Below are 18,851 nucleotides of genomic sequence, written 5' to 3' on the forward strand. Positions count from 1 at the left end.
GCACTAACTGGGATTTAAAAATGGCGGCGCCTGGCAAAATGCAAATGAAGCCCGGGATATTTAAATCCCGGGCTTCATTTGCAACTTCGAATGCCTACATTAACCATCCTAGTTTGAACTAGGGTGGTAGTGTAGACATACCCTAACTCATTTACATTGATGCAAGAAGGACAAGGGGAAATTACATGAATTTCAGCCAGGAAAATTGACACAACTGAACTGTTGCACACATGGTATTATGTTTGTGCTCATCTATTGCCAGACCATAGTTACCTACTCAGAATTCAGTACAGCTTGTATTCATATTTCACATAATGAGTTTACAGCTATGAAGAAAACTGAACTCTGGTAAACCTTGAACCACCTGGCTTCCTTCATCCTTTGGCTACATGTGGAGGATCATGTCAGAATGTGGAGAAAAAAACAAACCTGTAAAATCCCTGAAAGTATGTCTACACTACAGAGTTTTGTTAGGAAAACGGCCATTTTTCCAACAAAACTTGAGGAACTTCCACACTGAAATTGCGTTCTTCTACAAGAAAATCGAAAGAACAGAGGGTTTTTTTTCCGGTATTGGTAATCCTCATTCTATGAGGAAGAAGCCTTTTTATGAAAGAGCTCTTTCACAAAAAGGCATGTGTGGAAAGGGAAGAGGGAGTTCTTTCGGAAGAAGAGGAAAGAGGAAAAGGCACAGATGCTCTGGTGACCATTCCGTCCATAGCAATCACATGCAAGAGAGTGTCTATTCAGTCTGGATGCTTTTTTTCAAAAAAGCAGATCACTTTTTCGATTCACTTTTGCAGTGTGGACGCTCTCTTTCTGAAAAAACTTCTTTGGAAGATCTCTTCTGAAAAAAGCTTCTTCTGAAAGAAGCCTGCAGTCTAGATGTAGCCTGAAAGCATACCAACTGTCATCCCTTTGTCTTCCACTAGAGCTCTTTTAGTGATAGATAGAACTGAAGAATGTGAAGCTGTTGATGCAATAAAAGCTCATAAACTTCCAGCCAATCTCCTTGCAAATCCTCAATAGTTAACAGAATTAGAAATTTGAAAGGAAATTTCAAATTTCAGGGAGAAGTGCATTGTAGTGATCCCGACTCACATGCTGAGTTTGCTGAGGGCTGCCATTGTTATTATACTTGGATCTAATGGACATATTACAGATACCCTTCCTTTTCTAAGCAGGAACATTGAACAGTCTCATCAACTATGTGCACAAAAATCAAATACTTGTGTCAGACATACACAGCTGTATTTGTGCTGTTGCACCCTCCAAACACGTATCAGTGACAGTGTCTTTACTTACCACGAATTGCAAAAGCAATTAATTACAAAAAACTTCTATGGCATTGCCAATAGAAAAAAAAGTTTTCTTTTTCAGTGTTTTCTGTTTTCTGATTCCCTTTTATAGATGTATGGAATAATATAGCTTCAGACAATGTAGGACCTGATTATCCACTCCCTTGCACTTTACACTTCTGTAAAGTACATGGAAAATATTACCCCATCAAGAGAGTAGTATTTTGCATCTAATTTGCTCTGCTTCTGCAAGGTACAAATGACTATGCAAGGTGTAGGGCAATAGAGAATCAGACCCATGGGATATATTTATTATGACACAGCTGATATATAGCACCCTATTTATTTTTATTTTTCCATATAAAAGGCACGATGGTTGGCTGGGATAAGGGCAGAAATGAACACAACAGTATAATTAATAACACTTAGGGCAGGTCATCATGTGTGGTACTTCTGCCAGCTGTATTAAGCAGCAAGTGGCCAAGCATGCTTGTATATGCATGCTATGCAATCAACAGATGGGTGACTGGATCCTCTTCCACTGATGTTGTCTTATTGTGGTTTCTACATAATTTCTGCTCTTAACATAGTCTGTCACTTAAGCCAATGATGACTGAGTTTAGGCACCTCCAGCTTCTAGTGGAGGGCTTCCACCTGATTAAATATTTTTTATATTATTTCCTGATGTACTTAAACAGCATTGTTGACTTGAAATAAGTTCTCCAAGGACAGTGAGCCTAGAAACATGGCAATCTTTCTTTAAGTTTAAGAAAAAAGCAAAAACTAGCAACAACTCATCAGCTGAGTTTTTACAGCTCCAGACTAAATTTGAAAGGATTCTTTGGCCAAAGAAAATATCAGACAGCAAGTAACAGAGAGCTTACTTAAAATGGAGTGTAAATTTTGGCAAGCATAGAAAGCAATATTTCAAAACCTCGTATTTTCATTGTTGCTGACTCTGTTCAAGGAGTCAGTCTATAGGAGAGAAACCAAACAGAAAATGAAGATTACCACAGTCAGAATAAATATATAGAATGTCAATTTAAAAAGCAAAAGTCAGACTCCTACTTTGTGATAATTTGCAGCCTTGGTTTCTACTAAGCAATCTACACTTAGCCCATGTCTACACTAGGAAACAATTTTGAAATTACTAAATTTGCTTTGAGAAGTCCCAATTTAACAAATTCAAACTAGCATCTCCTCATTATGGGGAAGCATCAAAATCAGTTTGAGGCAGGTGCTGTTAATGCGGAGGCGCTACCTCGGACTTAGAGCCCCAGGAAGCACTCTGAGGAGCTGCAGGAAGCCTCTTGGAGGCCAGTAAGTGTTATGCTAAGCACCGGGTACTTACAGCCCACTCTATTAGCTTCACTTAGCACAGACGCTTTCATTGACAATATTATTTATCCTAATTTTTTTCCTTCTCTCTCCCTCCCCATCCTCTTTCTTTCTCAGCTATTTACTTGTACTCTGGACACCTTATTCCATTCATCTGAAGAAGTGGGTTGTGCCCACGAAAGCTCATGATACCATCTACATTTTTGTTAGTCTCTAAGGTTCTGCAGAACTATTAGTTGTTTTTTTAAGTTTTTTAAGTTACAGACTAACAACCCTACCCCTCTGAGTCCTTCTTTCGGGAATTCTCTCTTGGTCATTCCTGTGAAATATTTTCCCTTACAAGAAAGAGTGAACAGCTGAATATGCAATAGAATTTCTGTAGGTGTTTCATCAGAGACATAATTTTAGTCATGTAGCCATCAATTGTTTTTGTAAGGGTGAAGGATATGGAAATGAACAGCAGTATTTGCACAAATAAAGCAAGGAGAAAAGAAAGTAATTCTAATTCCTGGTCAGCATTGACCTCCGATATGCACATTGGAAGGGCAGATTTATAATCTGGGAAGCATTCCAGATTAGTTATTGGTGATTTCTTTGTTGTTGCACCTCATGGTACCAATATTTGAAGTAAGTAGGCTCTTGACAGTGGCTGAACAAAGCAGGATTTTTCAATCTGTCACAGTGCCACCAACAACGTTGAAGATCCTCTCTAAAAACTTGGGTGTTTGATAGAAAAGATGTGCCAAGCTCAAAAGACCCTTTATGCATAGAGTCAAATACATTCTAAATGGAACGTGGGCACTAACATTTTTTGCAGATGTTGATGGCTATATTGCTGACAGTTACTGTTTTACAAGACTCATACTGTGGGAAGTTCCAGGAGTACATTCTGTTGTGTGAGATAGCTTACACATGGGAGCTGGGAGGTGGAGGAGGAAGATGATGACATGGCCTCCAGCACTCTGTTTATAAAATCATCCTTCCAACTGGCTGTTCCTCTATGGGTGAAAACATTCTTTCAGTTTTTCCCTTGAGACATGTATCATGCTGTATTGCCAGCATATGGACTTCCCTTTCAATTATTCCTCAAATTGTGAACACTAAAGACGGATAAGATTTTGCATCTGATTTATTGAAGATGCACATCTATACTTTTTAAAATGTGGCTTGCATTTTACCTGAGAAGCTGCAATGCTAAACTAGTGTGCTTGCACTGTCTGTATGCTGCAAACTTCTTAAGTGAGCTGGTAGCACTGAGAAAAAATAGTAACTCAACAAGTGATAAAATTGTAGTAAATGTAAAGGGCTCATGGTTAAGTAGTTGCACGGCATCAGTGTGTAGCATTTTTTGCTAAAAATGCTGTGCTGATCGCATTGACTGATGCAATAAATCTAGGACATAGACTTGGGTCCTGATTCTCATTTACACTATGGCCTCTTTGTACTGCCTAGCAGCGTAAAGGGGCCTTAAAATGGCGCTGAATGGTTTATGAAGTTAATGAGCCAAATTCAATGCTGGTATAACCTCATTCATTTTAATGGATTATATCAAGGATGAGTTAGGTCCAGTGGTTTGGAGCTGGGTATGGAAGTATTGCCTGCCTCTTTCTCTTAACCTTCTTTTCTCTAGCACTTAGAGATGATCCTCTTAGCAATGTTACTGAACTCTTACTGCAGCTTTCCTTTCCTCACTCTAAATAATGAAACTTTTCCACCCTTCTCTTCATGTAAAAGGAGCTGGAGTTACATAGTGGTTCTGTGTCTATTCTTTACTCTGTGAACAAAATATAATTTCATTAGTTACTGTTTACCTCTAAATGATCTTTCATTATCCAATTGTTTAGTTAAGAGGAAAGAGAGATTTTTATGCAGCTGAATATGCTCTTTTTTCTTAAGGAGCTGTTAGACCCTGACATAATATTGTTATTTATTAGGTCCACGTTTCTCAAACTATGGGTCCCGACCCCCTGGGAGGTCGCGAGCAACTTAGAGTGGGGTCACAGTATCAAAAAGTTTAAGAATCCCTGCATTAGGTGATCTCTTGCCTGGTAGTATTTCAATGACACTGAACTTGAAAGCAACAAGAGGACAAGTGCGAGGATGCCTGGAGAGTCCTGACTGCCCATATCTTTTTGAAGGAGCCTATCCAAGATAATTTTATAAAGGCGTTAACAACCAGTAGCCACCCCGCCTCGGTAGTTTTCACCTCTGCAATATCTGGCTGTTTCCTGGTTCATCATAGGCTTCTGCAATTACTATTACAATGCTGAGGCCATGTCCTACCTAGCAACAATAGTCACATTGAATAACTTAAACTTCTGTAAAAATAACACTCCTTCTGGTAGAGTAGTGCCCACAATATGTTGGATTCTTTCCAAATGTAAAAGAAGGCATGAAAAGTGCCTGACATGAAAAATGTATAATAATGAATCAAATGAAGAAAATCCTTCTCCATTTACAGAGTACACAGTTAGTACTGTGGAGTGGTCTTTTTCTTGCATTTGTGATGACTAAATGGTTTGTGACTGTTAACTCATGAACACTAAAAGCCCAAAATGAATTGAGTAAATTATTTGTGAACAGCTCACCATATTTTCACACTTACTGTTTGTATTTATTTCACCCTCAATATTTAATGGATAATTCTTGGTCAGGTCTTAGCTGAATCACAAGCAATTAATTATGACACTTCAAAATCTGAGCAGGTTCAATTGGACAAATTTTGGACATAGGGCATGGTTCCCCTTCCGATCGTGTAAGCATAACTTTGGAATCTGTGTGAATACTTAACATTAGAAATTCAATTTTCCATAAATATTATGTACTATTATCTTTAATTGTGATGTATCAGTAAATATTCCTGCTAATCTACTCTCTTTCTGAAATACTCATGATAAGCAAAAAATGGGTGCAAAGTCACTCATAGCATATTCAAGCAAATAGTCATTCTCCACACAATTTCTAAACTCAAAATTCTATAAGGCAAAACTGAAAGGAAGTGTATATTTACTTTTCCTAAATCCACACATGGGATCACTTGTGTCTCAGTAAGAGAGAAACTAAAATGGACACTGTATCATAAACAATTTAAGATTAAGAGTGGCTTATGAGGCAAAATGTATCCTTTACTTCACATAAAACCAATAATGACAGCAGTTCAATGGAAGGTAGTAAAGGGGAGGCTAATGCAAGAAATGTATGGCTTAGAGATGTATACACCTCAAACATATTCATTGTGTGCAACACATTTTAATGTTCATAGAACTGGAAGAAACCTCAAGAGGTCATGAAGTCCAGTCTCCTTCACTCACGTCAGGAGCAACCACCATCTAGACCACCCCGACAGATGTTTGTCTAACCTACCCTTAAAAATCTGTGATGGAGATTCCACAACCTTCCTAGACAATTTATTCTAGTGCTTAATCTCCCTGGGTATGTCTACACTACCACCCTAGTTTGAACTAGGGTGGTTAATGTAGGCAACCGGAGTTGCAAATGAAGCCCGGGATTTGAATTTCCCGGGCTTCATTTGAATATTGCCGGGCGCCGCCATTTTTAAATGTCCACTAGTTCGGGCTTCATGCCCGCAGCTACACGCGACACGAGCTAGGAATAGGAAGCCTAATCTGAACTATCTAGTTGGTGCCACGTGTAGCCGCGGGCACGGAGTCCGAACTAGTGGACATTTAAAAATGGCGGCGCCCCGCAATATGCAAATGAAGCCCGGGAAATTCAAAACCCGGGCTTCATTTGCAACTCCGGTTGCCTACATTAACCACCCTAGTTTGAACTAGGGTAGTAATGTAGACATAGCCCCTGGGAACATCTACATAGCAGGGCTAAAGCTGAAATAAGCTACACAATTTGAGCTACATCAATTGCATAGCTTAAGTCAAAATAGCTTATTTTGGCTTTTAGTTCTGTCTACACAGCAGGAAGTCTGAGAGAGCACTCTTCCTCTGACTTCCCTTACTCCTCATACAATGAGGGTTATAGGAGTTGGAGTACGAACCTTGGCTCACTGTTAATTTGACAATATGTTGAAATAGCTGATCCCTGTGTAGACGCGGACTATGTTATTTTAGAATAATGTATGTTAGTTATTCTGAAATCACACTGGTGTGTAGACATAGCCATAGTTAGTTAGGAAGTTATTCCTAATGTCCAACCTAAATCTTACTTGCTTCAGTTTAAATGCATTGCCTCTTGTCATCTCCTCAGAGGCTAAGGGAAATAATTTTTCTCCATCCTCCTTTTAAAAATGTTTTAGGTACTTGAAAGCTGTTATGCGCCCTCTTTGTCTTCTTTTATTCCACTAAACAATCTCAGTTGTTTCAATCTTGCCTTATAGAGCATTTTTTCTAGACCTTTAATCATTTTTATTGATCTTCTCTAGACTTTTTCCAATTTGTCCATATCATTCATGAAATGCAGCACCTAGAACTGGACACAATACTCCATTTGAGGAATAATCAGCCTGGGGTAGAGCAGAAGAATTACTTCTTTTGTCCTGCTTACAACACTCTTGCTAATACATCCCAGAATTATGTTTGCTTTTTTGGCATGTGTCAGTCACACTGTTGACTCCTATTTAGCTTGTGGTCCATTATGAACCCTAGATCCCTTTCCACCATACTCTTCCTTAGGTTGTCATTTCCCCTTTTTGTATTTGTGCAACTGATTGTTTCTTTCTAAGTGGAGTATTTTGCAATTGTCCTTATTGAATTTCATACTATTTACCTAATTTCTCCAGTTTGTTGAGAACTTTTTGAATTACAATCCTCTCCTCCAAAGCACTTGTGACCCCTCCCATCTTGGTATCATCCACAAACTGCATATATGCAATCTCTATGGGTATGTCTACATTACAAAGTTAATTCGAACTAACGGACGTTAGTTCGAATTAACTTTGATAGGCACTACACTAGCGCTCCGCTAGTTTGAACTTAATTCGAACTAGCGGAGCGCTTAGTTCAAACTAGGTAAACCTCATTTTACGAGGACTAAGCCTAGTTCGAACTTACTAGTTCGAATTAAGGGCTGTGTAGCCCCTTAATTCGAACTAGTGGGAGGCTAGCCCTCCCCAGGTTTCCCTGGTGGCCACTCTGGCCAATACCAGGGAAACTCTATTGCCCCCCTCCCGGCCCCGGACCCCTTAAAGGGGCACGGGCTGACTATGGTGCCCGTGCCAGGTGCAAGCCTGCCAGCACCCAGCCAGCAGACCCTGCACCTGGCACGGCTCGAGCCAGCCACCCGATGCCCCCCAGTCCTCCCCCTCTTCCCGGGACCAGGCTGGCAGCTCCTGGGAGCTTGCCCAGGACCGCAAGAGGCAGGCACCCGCCTGGTCCAGTGCAAACATTGTGGACCTCATCCACGACCTCCGCACTAGGCATAGGAAAGCAGCCGTCTAGGGCAGGAGAGCTTCCAGCCTGGCCACCCAGGAGCAGGTTTGCATGAAAATCAAGGTGGTCCACTGAGACCCCTGACCCTGAGCCCTGAGCTTAGAATGGCCGTACTGAGTCAGACTAAAGGTCCATCTAGCCCAGTAGCCTGTCTGCCAACAGCGGCCAACACTAGGGACCCCGGAGGGGATGGACCAAAGACAGTGACCAAGCCATTTGTCTCGTGCCATCCCTCTCCAGCCTTCCACAAACTTTGGGCAGGGACACCACTCCTACCCCCTGGCTAATACCACTCCATGGACCCAACCTCCATGAATTGATCTAACTTCTCTTTAAACTCTGTTCTAGTTCTAGCCTTCACAGCCTCCTGCAGCAGTGAGTTGACTCTTTGCTTTGTGAAGAAGAACTTTCTGTTATTAGTTTGAAGCCTGCTACCCATTCCTTTCCTTTGGTGTCCTCTAGTCCTTCTATTATGGGAACTAATGAAGAACTTTTCTGTATGCACCCTTTCCACCCCACTCGTGCTTTTATAGACCTCTATCATATCCCCCCTCCATCTCCTCTTTTCTAAGCTGAAAAGTCCCAGTCTCTTTAGCCCCTCTTCATATGTGACCTGTTCCAAACCCCTCATCATTGTAGTTGCCCTCCCCTCTCCCACCCTCTCTCTTCCCCTCTCCCACCTCCTTTTCCCAGTCTCCCCCAGTTTTGTTCAATAAAGAGAGATTCTATTTTTGAACACAATTGTCCTTTATTTTGTACATCAGGAAGGAGGGCTAGGGAGGGGTAAGTGGAAGGAGGTGAGGGAGGAATGGGGTACGAGCCCCCAATGGGGAGGACTGGGCTGGCTCTGCGGGTTTCTGGGGGTGTAACCTCTCCTGCAGCCCCCCAATTGCCCCCTCTCCCCAGATGGCAGCCTGCAGCAAGTGAAGCCGGTCTGATGGCCGAGTGCTGTGATGTGCCCAGTGTGGGTACTCCGGGCAATCCAAGCCAGGACTGCTTTGCAAGCGGGGCACCCCTGAGAACTGTATGTCCGGGATGGGGGTCGGGTCCCTTTAAGCACAGCTCTCAGCTAGCCTGAGACAGCAGCTCCACGCTCTAAGTCCTCATCTGATGCCCTGCCGGCACTGCTTCTGGCCATCCTTAACCCCGGTTCAGGGTCCACTCTGTGTGGACATGCTAGTTTGAATTAGCAAAACGCTAATTCGAACTAGTTTTTTAGTCTGGATCCGTTAGTTCGAATTAGCTTAGTTCGAATTAACTAATTTGCACTAAGTTAGTTCGAATTAGCGCTGTAGTGTAGACATACCCTATGCCATTATCTAAATCACTGGTGAAGATATTGAACAGAACTGGACTCGGAACTGATCCCCTCAGAACCCCACTTGTCATGTCCTTCCAGGATGACTGTGAACCTTTGATAACTACTTTCTAGGAATGGTTATCCAACCAGTTATGCACCCACCTTAGGGTAGCTCCATAAATGCTGTAGTTCCCTAATTTGTTAATGAGAAAGTGATGTGAGATTGTATCAAATTATTTATTAACATTTAGATATACATTATCTACCACTGTCCCCTTATCCACAAGGGATAAATCCATGCTGACTGTTACTTAACATGTTATTATCTTCTAGATGTTTGCAAATGTATTCCTTAATTATTTTCTCCATCATCTTTCTTGGTATAGACGTTAAGATGACTGGCCTGTAGTTTCCTGTGTTGTCCTTTTTCCCCACTTTTAGAGATGGGCTCTATATTTGCCCTTCTCCAGTCTTCTGAAACCTCCCCCATCCTCACCCCCATCTTCCATAATTTTTCAAAGATAATAGCTCAGATATCTCTTTGATTAACGTAGGATGCATTTACCAGGCCTACATGACTTAAGATATCTAACATGTCTAAGTATTTTTAACTTGTTCTTTCCCTATTATAGCTTCTGAAACTATCCCATTTTTACTGGCAGTCACTATGTTAGGTGTCCAATCAATACTAACCTTCTTGGTGAAAACCCAGACAAGGAAGTCATTAGGTACCTCTGCCATTTCCACATTTTCTGTTGTTGTTTCTCCCTCTTTGTTGAGTGACAGCACTACCCTATCTTTAGTCTTCTTCTTGCTAATATAGTTGTAGAATATTTTCTTAATACATTTATTGTCTCATGTGCCATCTTCCTTCTACTTCAAAATCACTTTGATCCATTTCCAATTAAAACCACATAATGTCCGTATTGTAGCTACTATTGGTTACACAAAAATGTAATATTTGTAAAGTATTTAGTATATTTTAGTCATTGTATTGCCCTTTTAAATAAGGTAGAACCATGTGACCAAGCACCACAGACCACTCCATCAACTACCTTAGATCAAATCTGAGGAACTATTGGTAAGCATATGTCAAAAAGATTAGCACCATACTTCCAAGCACTTATGGACAACTGTAAAATGTATGGGTGAAATAGATTCAGCAGGGATAAAGTTGTGAAGTCTGTAATAGAAATGTTTGCCTTTTTACTTATTGTTGTTGCCTTTATATAATAAGTTTTCTCTGAAGCGGTTTGAGAAATTTGATCACAAAATAGAAAAAGAATATGTTTGTTCCGAGTAAAGTTTGGAAGGATTGTTCTAAGGACACCTGTAAAACATAATTATCACTCCCATAGCTGCTTTCTCTCATATTTGGAGAGGAAAATTCTTTGCCTCTAATCTCAGGTGCATACCTGTAGAAGGTTTTAGATTCCTTTAAGCAGTATCAAAGTAATGATAACAGTGTGCAGCTGCTAACTGTCTTTTCCTTGTTGTTACTCACCCAGCTGTTTAGAAAAGAAAAATGGAGAGAATATCACTAATCAGCCATATGGCAGAAAGCTTTATTTGCCACAGTGAATTAAAATGTACATTGTTGGTCAGCATCCTAGATGCAAATTCTGACATAGCTTTTTGGGAATACCTAAGAAACAGAGAATTAGATTTATATAATTCCTATTAGTTATATTAACTGCTGTGCTGCGGGGTGGTAGACACCTATGGTAATCACCTCTTGGTCAAATCCTGCATCTTATACCACCTCCCGCAACCCAACCCTCTGCCCCAGGTCAGAATCCCCTTCTGCACCCAAACTCCCTCCCAGACTGTGCATCCGTCACCCTCTCCAGCACCCCAATACTATGACCAACCCAGAGCTCCATCTTGCACCCAAATGCACCTCCATAAATATAGTAGAAATGTGCGGCTCATGTTGACTTGCCATAATTCATAGAGTGTCCCCTTGTGAAACTTACTGCCCATTCCTGAGCTAATACTTGCTGTTTTAGAGGGAGACATCACTACTCCATAAGGTAGCCAGTCAGTGCAGTCATTGGTTACAAAAAGAGTTTCATTTCACCCTTATTTTAAGTAATACAAGAAGACCTGGAGTTGGAGAAGGTCTCTAGGCAGAGAAACCTTTTGGAATGCAAAGGCTATGAAGATGAGAATTGACCAAAGATCTGCGTGTGATGTAGGTGGGGTCTCCTGTCTACAACTCAGAATCTGACATGAGTCATTAAGGGTCTGAGTTTGTGAAAGGTGAGCCTAATTGTGCACACTTGACTATTTTTATGTGTGTATATGGCCAGTTACATAGACAGTTGGGGAATGTCTAGACTACATGGCTCTGTCGATGGAGCCAGGTAAACTAGTGTACCAGAAAAATCCCCGCTTCATTAAAATAAAAATGGCCACCGTGCTGTGCCAACAATCAGCTGATCCGGCACAGTGCCACAGTCTAGATGTGGATCGGTCGACAAGGGAAGCCTTTGTCAACTGCTCCCTTATGCCTCATGAAATGAGGTTTACAGGAGCGGTCGACAAAGTCTTCCCTGGTCGACCGATCCGCGTCTAGACTCCTGCGCTGTGCCGGATCAGCTGATTGTCGGCACAGCGCAGCGGCCATTTTTATTTTAATGAAGCAGGGATTATTTAAATCCCACTTCATTGACTATGTCAGGTACACTAGTTTACATGGTGCCAGCGATGGAGCCATGTAGTCTAGACATACCCTTGGCTATTGTGATGTCAGACAAACAGTTTGGAGAAATTACAAAAGTAACTGCTTGGGGACATTAGGCACATACATTAGCACATCTAACTTTTTGAAAATCATGCCCCAAATCCTAAATTTGAAGGCCTTTTATGTTGATGGGTATCCTCAGGCCTGCTGACAGAGGGATAAAGGGGACAGTTGCTCCGGGGCCCAGAAATTAACAAGGGGCTACAGCTCCTGACCACTGCCCTTTCTGGAGGAGCTGTAGCAGCTGTTAAAGCCTTTAAAGACCCAGGCCTTTAAATTGATGCCAGAGTGCCATGCAGTGCATTCCAGTCAGTGCTGGAGTAGGGAGTGGGCCCAGTGCTGTGCAATCTGGTTGGCGCTGAGGGCTGGCTGTCCTTGCCCCACCTGAAGCCTTGCCTCTTCCAAGAGTGTGAGGCTGCTCCCCACTCCCCAACCCCCTTGCCAGGGACCCAGCAAGTCTGTTGGCCCCTAGGGTACCGTAATGCTGCTGTTCATCCCAATACTAAGAGAAAGTTTTTTTTCTCCATAAGCCATTCACAGCGATAATGTTACATTCTGATTCACTGGTTCAAGTTTCATGATGATTTTACATATAGGGGCCAACACCTAGAGAGGTTGAGTTAAAAATTATTATTTTGGATAAGAAAAAAGACAATTTATCAGGTTTTGTGCTAACAACAATCCTTTGTATTCTATTTTTATTGTAAAAAAAACCCCTACATTCAACTTTATATTAATGTCTGAGTAGTATCGTCCATGTAGGGAAATCATCTCCTCTATTTCAGCAATATTCTTTCTGTGGTACTTACTGTCTATAACTTATATCCAATACAGTACTAAGAAATATTTCATACAATAAAAACTGTTTTCCAGGAACAAGCGCTCAAGGGATCCTGTACTGTTCTACTGGTATGTAATTTGATAGCAAGGAACGTTTGTGATCTCAGAAAAAATAAGCCCATCCACACAGTTCTTTATTTCCTTGATGTACAATGATCACCCTAGGCCCAGCAGGAATTTGTTGTACTAAGAAGCACTATAATTCAAAGTGCTACTAGAATATTCAAACTGGTATGTGCAAATACTCTGGCATGAAACATACTTCTTTCTTCATCTAGTGCCCATCCTTCCATCCTTTCCACTGAGTCCTGCTCTAGACCCTTAAAAGGTTTTGACCAATATAGTAGACTGTGTCAGATAATATGCCATAAGCAACTAAACTTGAAATTATGTAGTGATATTTACCATATAGTTAAGACAATTCCTATAGTTACCACTGTCAGGTGCTTCTACTCCTATTTTCTGGAATTAAGAACTGTTGTTTTCATTGAACTATCAACTATATATGTTTTTAAAAATGCAAAATAGGATAAGATTTAACTTCAATCAATTAAAATTCAGATCCTTCATATTTTTTTTTGCTTAGTTGTGACTTTTACTATAGAATGGATATCATATTTTATATACTGTATATACTCAATCATAAGTTGAATTTTTTGTGAATGGGTCATTGCGTTTTACCTTTTTTTTAACTTGCAGAGAGAGGGTTGGAGTAGCAAACTTCAGTTCCCAGCCCAGCAGGACAAATTGCTGGTACACTGGGATGTTTTATGTACTTGGAACATCTGCAGGCATGGAGCCCCCCTGCTCCTATTGACTGCTGTTCGCTGTTCCCAGGCAATGGGAGCTGTGGGAAACAGCGCGAGCCAAGAGACATGCTGGCTGCCACTTCCCACTGCTCCTGTTGGCCAGAAATGGTGAATCATGAACACTGGGAGCTGCTGAACTCTATACCTACAGATGCTCCAGGTAAACAAAACATCCCCACATGCCAGTGGCTCATGCTGATGAGCTGGGATTGGAATTTGGAAACTGCCTGTATGGAGTCATCTTATGAATGGGTTATTGCAATTTTTACATTTTTTTTAACATGGGGGAGGTCAGCGTATGAGCAAATGGACTTATGATCAAGTATATATGGTATATAACTCATCTGAAAAAAATCACAAGGTTAGAGAAAGTTCTTATATGTACAGTAAAACTCCAATAGTCCGGCATCCAGTAGTCCAGCGCTCCTGATAGTCCGGCATCAAAATGGCAAGAGCCTAGTGAGTGAGCTTCGGCAAAAAATGAGTTGCAAGGTAACAGCGGCAGCAGCTGAACTGAGCAAAAAGGGTAAAAAAGGCTTAAAAAAACTAAAACATTACAGTTTACTGTATACAGTATGTACAAGAAAAAGGGTTAAGAACACTTTATATACAGTATATAATGTATACAGTATATATATAACCTGCTTATAGTACCTCCTGATAGTCCTGCATATCTGATAATCCGGCACCACCTAAATCCCATAGGTTCCGGATTATCAGAAGTCTACTGTATTTTGGTAGAAAATACCATTACAAGCTGGACCATTTTAGATTAACTTGTCTACCTTGTGTCCTATAATAGCTAGATATGTGATGGAAAGTACCCTATAGCATTTTAACATTGTTTTTTGCTTCCCATTTCCATCAAAAATTTACTATTTTTCTGAGCCCTCCTTCCCACATATTAACAGATTTTTGCATTCCCTCCCGGCAGAAAATGAATTTCTACTCTCTCTCCCTGAATAAGGGAATAAAAAACCAGAAAACATATACAAAATCTTCCCCAAATTCTTTATCTTTTCAGGTATAGCAATCCTAGGACCCAAAGTGTTCCACTGTATATGACTGCCATGCATATGATAGGAACACCTTAAATAAAATGATATTATTGTGGAATCTAATAATGCAATGGTCAGAATGGTCGAAATGCACTGATGGGAGTGAATGAAGCTAAAATTCAATTATGTAACTTATCCAAAGTATAGGGATGAAATGTAGCTCATACAAAGTAATACCAGTAAAGATTTTTTTTTAATCTGACCTTTTTTCCTTTATGAAAAATTGGTGACTTCCTTGCGGTGACATCATTTAAAACAACAAAAATCAACTGACCAATAGACTGACCAACCAATCAAAAACCTTCTCAGTTTTTGGAATCCAGATTGGCTGCTAGGTCACTGGCAGAGTTCAAAATTAAGATGATGTCGGGGGGCCGCCACTCCCTCGGGGCGGGCCGCCTGCCTACGGAGCATAGTTCACTCTTCCCCAGCCTCGTTTCAAAAGTCCACTGCCCCTGTATTAGGGGAACTACGGCCCTGAGGCCTAGTCCGAAAGCACACTGCCCTTATATTAGTGGAACTACAGTCCTCTGGCATAGTCCGAGAGTACACTGCCCCTGTATTAGGGGAACTACGGCCCCTGGCCTAGTCCGAAAGATTCCAGGCTCCGCAGCCTAGTCCTTCAGCCGAGCTCCCACTTGTCGGGGGTCAGGGAAGGAGTGGTAAGAGGACCCGGGCCCTCCCTCTCCACCGGGCCCCGACCCAGGGCCATATCACCGCTCCCACCGCTGGCTCGGCAGGGGTTCCTCCCCGCAAAGCGCTGAGCCCTCAGGGGCTTCTCCAGCTTCCTGCTCTGGGTCGCTTCCTACCTCCTTCCCCCGGCCTGTAGCGGTCTCACCGGTCGGCGTGAGTCGGGTGGCTGTCGCGGCACTTCCCAAGTCGGCGTTGGGGTTGGACGTGGCTGGTCCAGTGCCTGGGTCACGGGGGGTCGGCTGGCAGCTCTGTTGTTGGGGTTGGGCTGGGCTTGGGCCTGGCGGCAGCAGGTCCAACAGGCCTGGCGACTCCCTCTCTGGCGGTTCAGTCTGCGCCACGGGCGGTTGGGCGCTAGCTCCAGCTCTGGCTGTAGTCTGCCCCCTCTGAGCAGTCCGGCAGTCTTTTATGTCTTGGCTCCCCCGGGAGCATGCCCAGTAGGGCTGTGTGGGTGGGACCCTCTCCGCCCCCGGCACCAGGTGGTTTCCCTGGGCTTGAGTGCGGGGCGGGGCTGCCCCGTCACAGATGAGAATAAGAAAGTTACTTTGGTCAATCTATGTAGATAAAAGAATCAACTCAAGGATGTTTGATGCTCTGTTTATAGTTTAGTGGTTGAAGCAAGGCTGGGAAAAATACGGCCTGGGGGCTGGATCCGGCTCACGGACCACCCTGCTGGGACTCTCAGGCACGCGGCTGCCATGTTTTAAAGTGCATTCTGTGTGGCTTTCTACTCTGCAGGGAAGGGGAGGCTTCATATGATCTCCCAGCTCCCAGCCAATAGGAATTGACTCCAGCCAATCTCTCAGCTCCTATTGGCTGGAAGCAACCAGCCAATAGGAGCTGAGAGACTGGCCTGGGGAATGGGGGCAGCACAAGTTTCTTCCCCTTTCCAGAGCTGAGAGCCAGGTGGAGGGAACAGGTCTGCAGTTTAAAGTGATCTGGGGCTGCAGCAGGCAGGAAGTCCAGCCTGCCCTGGGAGTGCTATAGGGATGCTGGCTTAAGTAAGGGCCTCCCAGTCGAAGCCTGCCTCTGGCACCCCTGCCCCTCCTGTACTCCAACTCCCTCCCCCAGGCAACCATCCAATCCCTCTGCACCCCCTGCCCCACGTCACAACTCCCTCCCAGACCCTGTAATCCCTCCTACATTCCTCCCTCAGGCCAGAATCCTCTCCTGGACGCAAACACCCTCCCAGACCCTGCACCCCGTTCCCCTGCCCCAGGTCACCACCCAAGCCCTCTGCAGTCTGCCCCCACTTTTCCCATTCTCCCAGGTCACAATTCCCTCCCAGATTTTGCACCTCCTCCTAGAGCCCCTCCCTCAAACCAGAATCCTCTCCTGCACCCATACTCCCTCACTGATCTTATTGCCCAATTCCCTGACCCAACTCACAACCCCCACCTTCACCAACCTCCCTCTCAGACCTCACACCATCTCTTGCACCCCTGTCCCTTTCCCAGTGTGCCCTTCTGCACCGAATGTCCACCCTAGACCCCTCATCTCCACAGAAAAGTACAGGCCTTGACTACTTTCCAAAATCTTGGAGTGGTCCTTCACCAAAAATTATTGCTCACCTCTTGGTTGAAGTCATTCAGTACCTAAACATGCCCTTTAAGAACCTCCTGATGACTTAGGTCATGCTCATATTCTACTGTGTATATTAAATCAAAAAACAAATCTGGATGACTTGCAGTATAAAAGTCCTTGTAACCAGCCTTGGTCTGGGCATTAACTTCTGCAAAGAAGTAGTGATTTGCCAAAATGTGTTTGTTTTCATTCTTTACCCATAAAATCTATTTACAAATATTTTTGTGATACAGGTCAACTTAATATTTATCCTCTATCCCTGACTGGCTCACTTAATCTTGTGTGATGAGAGTGGCTAGACAGATTCATCAGAATCCACTTTCTTTTGGTTTTTCCAAGGAAAAGAGATCACGTTTTAGCTGAGCCCATGACTCATTTAGAAATGTCAGAAACAAATGTGGTATCTGTCTGACAATGGTGGACATTCAGTACATCATTATCTTGTTTTATACCTTCTGCTACTCAGAATTGTATTGTTTGTTTATTGGTTTGTTTAATTAAATTTTAATTTTTGGCTCACATAATAATTATGTCCCACGGTTAAAATTTGCTTCCTTGAGATCAGATTTCTGAGGTTGAAATAAGAGCCTAATCAGTCACTTTTTCCAGTATTGCCAAACCAATGTAAATAGGTGCAAATCCATTAAAACCACACTTTTCCTATGGGTTCCCATGGGAAGAGTGGATTGGTTCACATTATTGAACTGTGACTCCTGTAAATTAGTTTTCATACACCAACTAGTAAACTCACGTTAAACCAAACATCAACTATAGCTCTAATCAAATGCTTTGGTAAGTCCATAAACATAATCACGAATCTGTTGGTTTTGTTTTGGGGGATTGTTTTGGCTCTCACTACAAATGCTGGTTAAGAAACATTTAAACTTCAACAAGGTAAGTCACAGAACTCTCATTTCAAGTATATTTCAAAATAGCTTATTTTGAAATTTGGCGAAATTTGGAATAGTGAGCCCATTATTTCAAAAGCAATTTCAAAATAATGGGCTTGTTTAAAACACACAGACTAGCTATTTTGGAATACTCTTACAAGATTGACAAGGAGTCCTGTAGCACCTTATATACTAACAGATGTATTGGAGCATAAGCTTTCGTGGGCAAAGACCCACTTCGTCAGATGCATGACGAAGTGGGTCTTTGCCCACAGAAGCTTATGCTCCAATACATCTGTTAGTATATAAGGTGCTACAGGACTCCTTGTCGCTTTTGCAGATCCAGACTAACACAGGTACCCCTCTGATACTTCTTACGAGATTGATTCTACCCCTATTATCAATCTCACCACTTCAGATCTTTTATGAACCGACTTTCATTCTGCTTTCACACAAATTTCTGAAACCACATAACAGTTTAACATGCATTTTGTGTGTGTGTGTGTGTGTGTGTGTGTGTGTGTGTGTGTGTGTGTGTGTGTGTGTTTATACTTCTTCTCTCATACAAGGATCCCTTCTGAAAGTTACCACCAAAGGAAGGTCTTAGTCCAGTCGAGGCTTGCATCAAAATTTCACAGACTGTTTCCAAAAGCCATACACTGATGCTCTAGCACTCTCTCAGTTCTTAAATCCATTGCAAAGTTATTTCTGGGAGTTTTCTCTGAAGCTGTGTGAAAGGAATCATACTGCAGGTGGCAGTCTTAAATACATAAGAACATAAGAATGGCCATGCTGAGTCAGACCAAAGGTCCATCCAGCCCAGTACCCTCTCTGCCGACAGTGGCCAATGCCAGGTATCCCAGAGGGAGTGAACTGAACAGGTACTGATCAAACGA

General features: G+C 42.4%; 1 protein-coding gene across 17 annotated transcripts in view; it reads left to right on the plus strand.

Moving 5' to 3' along the window:
- Positions 1 to 18,851, plus strand: part of ZNF536 (zinc finger protein 536) — a 456,239-nt gene that overhangs the window by 218,008 nt on the left and 219,380 nt on the right. The window lies entirely within an intron of this gene.

The sequence above is a fragment of the Pelodiscus sinensis genome, chromosome 12 (genome assembly GCF_052426305.1).
Source record: "Pelodiscus sinensis isolate ZL-2025 chromosome 12, ASM5242630v1, whole genome shotgun sequence".
Lineage (NCBI taxonomy): Eukaryota > Metazoa > Chordata > Testudines > Trionychidae > Pelodiscus > Pelodiscus sinensis.